Consider the following 7,252-nt stretch of genomic DNA (forward strand, 5'->3'; position numbering starts at 1 on the left):
AACAACTTCAGCCTACTTTCCCATAGGATAGCTTTGTTTTTGTTACTTACTGATAATAAAAGAAAAAGGTTGTTTGTAAAAGAAAAAGAACTTTTGAGTCCCAGGCTAAAAGCACATTATCAGTCCCAATGATTCATATGAGATAAAATTTATAATAGTACTAAAAGTGAAAAGGAATTCCTAGATCTGTTGTTTTGCCATTTAGAACAGCAAAGAATAATTTCACGTCACTGTTATAACTCTTAAAGAATGCAAGGGTAACTGATGGTCCCCATCATGTTCCCACAAAACCAGTGGATCTTGAAGGATAATAGTAGACCAACAGAAATTCTAAGTAGCAGACATGGAGCATGAAAGAGAAAGAGCAGAAATGAGAGAGTGAAAGAGAGAGAAAAATATCATAATATTAAAGTGCATAACAGATAAACAAGAGGTGTATGAGAATATTCATACTGCTATCTTGAGACTCTACATGTACATTTGAAGATATTTGATGTGTGATAACTCATCAACATAAAGTATAAAGTGATTTTGATAATAAATAAAAATGGCTCAGAAGAAATTATAAATGCAAAAACATTCTTCACAGAAGCAAACTCTCAGAAATATTCCTTGACTTTGAAAAGGATAAACTGGCTGCAGTTAGTATAAATTTAGAAGTATGACAATTCACAAAAATATAAAAATATATTCACATATTTCATTATATAACCCAAAGCAGAAAGCAAATATTGTTCAGATGATTTTTTTAAATCACAGTTTCTCAGGTGCTGGGAAGGTGGCTCAGTGGTAGAGTGCTTGCCTTGCATACATGAGGTCCTGGATTTCACTCCTCAGCACGACATAAGCAGAAAAAGATGAAAGTGGTGCTGTGGATCAAGTGATAGCACTAGCCTTGAGCTGAAGAGCTGAGGGACAGTACCCAAGACCCAGAGTTCAAGGCCCACAACCAATAAAACCAAAGCAAAAAACATAACAAAACAAAACACAGTTTCTCAATTTTGTGGCGTCAACTCTGTAATACCACTACTTCAGCCTAGGGTTAAGATTTTAGGTGTGGACATTTATCAACACTCCTGATTCAGACTCTACTTGATATAATTTTTAATCAATATTTTGTTTTTAGTTTTGCTCTTTGTAAATTCACATGCACCTATAAAAAATGGTGTGGCCATCCCAATAATATTCTCAAAGTACTTCTTAATCATGACTCATAAAAAGTTGTATTCTATTACAACAAGGAAAAATGCTATAAATAAAGAAAACAATAATTATATGTTAATGTCCAGGGTTTTCAGTATTTGAGAAGTACAGAGTAGATTTTACTATTTTCTCATATTCCTGTACATTCAAAACTGGATAAAGCTATGAGTAGCCTTTAAATTTACCCACTAAGATTAGTATTTATAGTTCATCTCATCATTTGTATGTGGCTTATATCATTCTTTGTTCATCACTAACATATAACGTAAGGGAGCCCTAAAGATTTAACAGAAACTGTCTACTTAAAACCTTAACTCTTCACTCTGCTTCTTTACACAGTCTTTGCAACTTCTCATTAGTAAAGTTTCTATAAACTCTGAAATGTACATACTTACTAGTACATGCTACCAGAAATATTATATACTTTATCGAAAAATTTTCTGACCTGCCAACCAGTCTTAATTTTGCCGTATATAAGCAAATCCTAAAATGAAACATATTTAAAACATTAAAACTTTTAACAAACCTTAACATTTGCTGCAATGAACATTATGACAGGTGCCTTGTGTAGAATAATTGAATTCCTCCTCCTACACAACTCATGAACAACAAATATCTGGAATTATTTTGTTTTTGGCATGTCAATCTTGACTTTGTTCTTAAATGTGTGCCTATGTAAGAAATACATGGTTGTAAAATTTCACAATTCTTTTGAACTTACTTTTTGTTGAATTGTCTAGTTTAAGAAAATCAATTACACTTTATATATAAAAAAATGTTCTGTGCTCAATTTGCCTGCACATACACTAAAATTGGAACATACAGAGAAGATTAGCATGGTCCCTGCACAAGGATGACATGCAAATTAATGAATCGTTCCATATTTTTACAACAACAGATGCTGGAAGGGATATGGCCAGAAGGGAAGCCTACTGCATTCTTGGTGGGAATGTAAATTTGTTCATCCACTTTGGAAAGCGGTTTGGAGGTTCCTCAAAAGACTCCACATAGAGCTCCCCTATTACACAGCAATCCCAATTTTGGGCATTCACCCAAATGATCACAAACAAGTCCATACTAAAACTACCACCACAACAATGTTTATTGTAGCATTATTTGCCATAGCTAAGATATGGAACCAACATCGATTCCCCTCAGTAGAAGAATGGATCAAGAAAACGTTCTGTGTGTGTGTGTGTGTGTGTGTGTGTGTGTGTGTGTGTGTGTGTGTGAACGTACACTTACACAACCACGTTGGAAAGCAGTCTTGTGAGTCCTCAGAAAGCTAAATATTGACCTTCCTTATGGCCCACTCATACCACTTCTAGGCATCTATCCTGAACAACAGGTACCAATATTCAAGGACACATGCACCTTCATGTTTATTGCAGCACTGTTCACAATAGCCATGACATGAAAACAATCCATATGTCCCACCAGAGATGAATGGATACAAAAACTATGGTAACTATACACAATGGAATATTTTCCATCCATTATAAAGGACAAAATAATGGCATTAGCAGGGAGATCAATCAAGCTACAGGAAATCATGTTGAGCAAGGTAAGACAAAAGCAAAGAGACAAACAGCAAATGGTCTCCATGGTAAGTGGAGGTTAAATCCAAAATGTAAAGTGATACAACAAAATTACAATACTTAAGAAACCAAAGACTTCCACTCATCTGATTGAATCACTACTAAATAACCCCATTCTGCTGATCATATTTTCACACTGAAGGGAAACCAGGAGGACGACACAGAACTAGAGGGAATCAGGGAAAAACATACAACGTGGGATCCATCAGCTGCACTGGACATTGAGCAAAATGAACTAAGCAACTCAATGTCACTGAAGGGAGGGAGGGAACAAGTGGGAAAGAGGGAACAGCGGATGCTATGCAAAACAAAAGAAATATACATATTTCAAAACAAAAAAGTATACCTATGGAAGAAATAACTCTATTGCAAAGCTCATAGACCTCATAAGTGTTGTAGACCATGATAGACAATTTGCTCCATCAAAGTTAGAATGTGTTTGTGACTTTAACTAAGCATCATTATCCCACAATATTGTGAAATTTGGGAAATTATGTAACCACTTAACCACAATAAAAACATTTGACAGGTGGACCTGTTGCAACAATGAGAAGTACAAGTTGTCATGTCCAAAACGAGCTTTACAACGTTGGTGCGGGGGGGGGGGGAAGGAGAAGGATTGGGATTAGGGGGGGAGGGGGGAGGCTAGGAAGGGATGTGAAGGATAAACAAAGGAGGAGGAGGCTGCAATGCTTGGTAAGAAATGTACGCATTATCCTGCCCATGTAACTGTAACTCCTCTGTACAGTATGTTCACAAATAAAATTAAAAAAAAAAAACATTTGAAAAAATGGTGAAGGTGGAAAACTAAGTTGCTCTAAAAAACAAAAAAGGAAAATGTTCTGTGTGTATATGTGTGTACACACACATATACTATATATATACATATATATGTGTATATATTTATTAATTCTATGCCTCTATCAGAAAGAATGGCATCGCCCAATTTTTAGGAAATGGAAAGACTTGGAAAAAAATTATATTAACTGATGTAAGCCAAGTCCAAGTAAACATAGGTCCCATGGTATCCCTTATTTGCAATAACTAGTGTATGTCTGCGATAAGCAGAAAAGTTGAAAAGCTATGTATATATGAATAGATAAATAAATGTTAAGCTAAATGACCCCCAAGATAGAGACACAAGTGGTTTTTTCTTTCTTGCTGTTGTTTCTCACATATTTATGATGTACGAAGTGATTTTGTTCTTGTTTTTTATACGTTCCTCCCCAACAATATAACCCCTATTTTCACTTTGTTTGATGTTGGTACACCTGCATCTTGTATATACACTTCTCTAATTTGGGGAGGGAAAGTGAAAAAACAACATGCTTAAATAGGTAGGAATACAGTTTGACCCATTGTCTAACAATAGATGCACAAGACATTATTTTGAAGAACAAACTTTACAATTTAGGTTGGGGACATTGGGTGGGGCTTGGGGGTGTGAGGAGTGTACTTGTGGAGGTGGAAGGGAAGGAATGGTGGAGGAGAAACAAAGGAGGAGGTAACAATGCTTGATAGGAAATATACTTATTACTTTGCTCATGTAACTATAACCCCTCTGTACAGTATTTTTACAACAAAAAGGTATAAAAATGTTTTTAGATGGAAGAGTTTATTTTGCCTATTTTACCCATATAATATCATTAACAAAGAAATTAATGCAAAACACTGATATGAAGATATTTTGAAAAAGTGAGTGTGTGTGCATTCCTGCGTGTTGGCATGCTCAGAGTTTAAAATCAGGGCTTCACGGTCTCGTTATGTCTTTCTCTCTAGATTGGTGAGCTACTATATGATCTACATCTCCATTCCTGGCCCTTTGTTAGTTCATTAAAATTTTTGAAAAATAATCTCATGAATTTATTTTGCCCTGATTGGCTTCCAAATGTTATCCACACATCTCAGGCTCCTGAGTAGTTATCCCAAGTAGTTAGGTTTACAGGTGTGACAAACCAGCACAAGGCATTCAGAATAATTTTAAAAGTAGAAGAAAATTTACTTCACGGAGGCCTGTTTTATCATCTCCTAGTTGTAAAGCATTTTGGAGTGATTATATGTATTTTTTTTCATTCTTGAAATCTTAAAATACAGTAAGTGATGATATATAAAAGATTTAGTACTTTTTAAAAACAGTACTGGAACTATGGGACAGAAGATATTTGCCTCTCCTTGAACCATAATTTTTAAGCTCAGCTCTGTGCATGTTAACCCAATGTCACCAACACAGTCTGTGTTGAAGAAAAATGTAACAGAAAACATTCACCATGGCAATAATTGCTATGCTATTATTTCTTGGACAATATGAATATTGAATTAAGAGTGTCAGAGAATGGAGAGAGTTTATCTACCTTTTGTGTATTGCTGAAAGACTTTTGGAAAACTTGACTCATTTCCTTCCTCACTGTGTGTCTTGGGCCATGCACTTACTGCCTTTAATTGCAATTTTTCCCAACACTAAAATGGTAATAACATTAGCATTATAGCAAATGTTATCTTAAGAATTAAGGGTCCTTAGAATGATGAACTCTTTCTCATTCTTGTAGAGGCATTATCAGATGAGAGGAACTGTATTTTTTGTTTGTTTACTTCCATTTATTCTTCAGTTTGAAATCTGAACTACTTAAGACTGAAAGACACCAAAATTAGACACGCAGGCTTTAGAAAAAGCTATCAATGTAAAATGAATAAAATACATATAGCTATGTAGAAGGTCTAACTAAATTGTTATATAGTCTCAAGCATAAACAGAAAATGATTTAAGCAATATCATGTTATTGAAAATTGAAAAATGTTAGGAGTTGCTTAATTTTTTCCTTTTTACTACCTTGAATTAATTATTTTTGTATAGAGAGATTAAAGATGAGATTAACAAGAAACGATTAAAAATGGACAAAAGTTCGAATAGACATGTTTTCCATAAACCACTCTATATCACCAGGGGTTTACACATTTGTGTTTAATACAACTTCTGTGCTGGCTTAATGCTTTGTGAGCAGAAGTCATTAGAGAAATGTAATTCAAAATTACTATGATACTACTTTATAACTATTAGAACTCTTATCAAAATACATCAAAGGAACCAGGTGTGGTGGTAAAGGTATGTAATTCCAATCACTTAGGTGGTTGGATTTCAGTCTTAAGCCAGTCTGGGGTAGTGAAGATAATAAAAACTTGCCCTTTATTACCTTTTAAATAAAAGATAATAATGTTGGTGAGAGTGTGAAGAAAAGGAAATTTTCTACACCCTTGGTCAAAATACAGGTTAATATTCTCCTTGTAGAAAGTAGTATGCGGTTTTCTAAAGACATCGTAGTTGAAATATCATCTGATCCACCAATCATGTGATTATTTTTCTCTGGGTAACTCGTAAATATATCTGTAGTTCATTGTTATTCACATTTTTCACAACAGCCAACATATAAATTGAAGTTCTGTGTTCAACTACATTAATAAAGCAACTGTTGTACATGCACAAATATCTTTTTGTTTCATCCTTAAAATAACAAGAGATTTCTCCCATTAGCCACAACTTACAATGACCTGAAAGATGTATTCGAAATGAAGAAAAATGTTATGTTCTGATCTTTGGAAACACACACACACACACACACACACACATACACACACACACACACACACAGCATTCGCAAACATTAAGACAGATTTTTTTTTTTAAAGTAAAGCAAAGTGGAACTTCTGGGGAATTTATGCATAAGATACTAGATATACATTATGACCAGGTACAGAGTTGTAATGTACAACATGAAGATACAGGGGACAACATTGGCCTTACATAAGAATGAAACTAAGTAAGTAGGAGTTGTTCTTCCTAGTAGTGGTTACTCTTGTACTTTTTCTTCCTTCAATAATGGTAAGATTAATGTAATTCTTTAAGTATACCTGCCTATTTGCAGAAATAATAACAAACAATATAGCAATACTGTTGCACGCTCAACATAGAACAAAATGTCAAATTAAAATACATGAGATTATCCTTGATGTAAACTAACTATTACAAATAAGGGAAACCATGGAACCTAGGTTTCTTTAAGTCTGGCTTACTTCACTTAATATGATTTTTTCCAAGATCTTCCATTTTGTTACAAATGAGGTGGTCACATTCTCTGTGATGGAAGCATAGTTTTGCACATGTGTTTATGTGTGTGTGTGTGTGTGTGTGTGTGTGTGTGTGTGTGTCATTTTTGGTAAATATTACTGTGATACACAGTAATAGCTTTACTGTGGCCTTGTTTTGATCACCTGGTTATATGCCCAGAAGTGGGATTACTGGGTAATAAGGGAGCATTATTGTGTACATCAAGAATAATCTTAGTAGATGAGCAGAATAGCTCAATAGCTGTGTACATATGATCGAATAAGTTGATTCCAAGTGAACTGAACTACAAGACATGTTCTTTGTTGTGGTTGTTCTTAATGAACTATGTGAT

At 34.5% G+C, this 7,252-nt stretch overlaps 1 non-coding gene across 1 annotated transcript; it reads left to right on the forward strand.

Moving 5' to 3' along the window:
* Positions 1-1,985: 1,985 nt before the first annotated feature.
* LOC122122177 lies at positions 1,986-2,091 on the forward strand. Its single transcript, XR_006150132.1, has one exon. It is a non-coding gene; the product is annotated as a U6 spliceosomal RNA (small nuclear RNA).
* Positions 2,092-7,252: the final 5,161 nt, after the last annotated feature.

The sequence above is a fragment of the Dipodomys spectabilis genome, unplaced genomic scaffold (genome assembly GCF_019054845.1).
Source record: "Dipodomys spectabilis isolate Male_0828 unplaced genomic scaffold, ASM1905484v1 ptg000205l, whole genome shotgun sequence".
NCBI lineage: Eukaryota > Metazoa > Chordata > Mammalia > Rodentia > Heteromyidae > Dipodomys > Dipodomys spectabilis.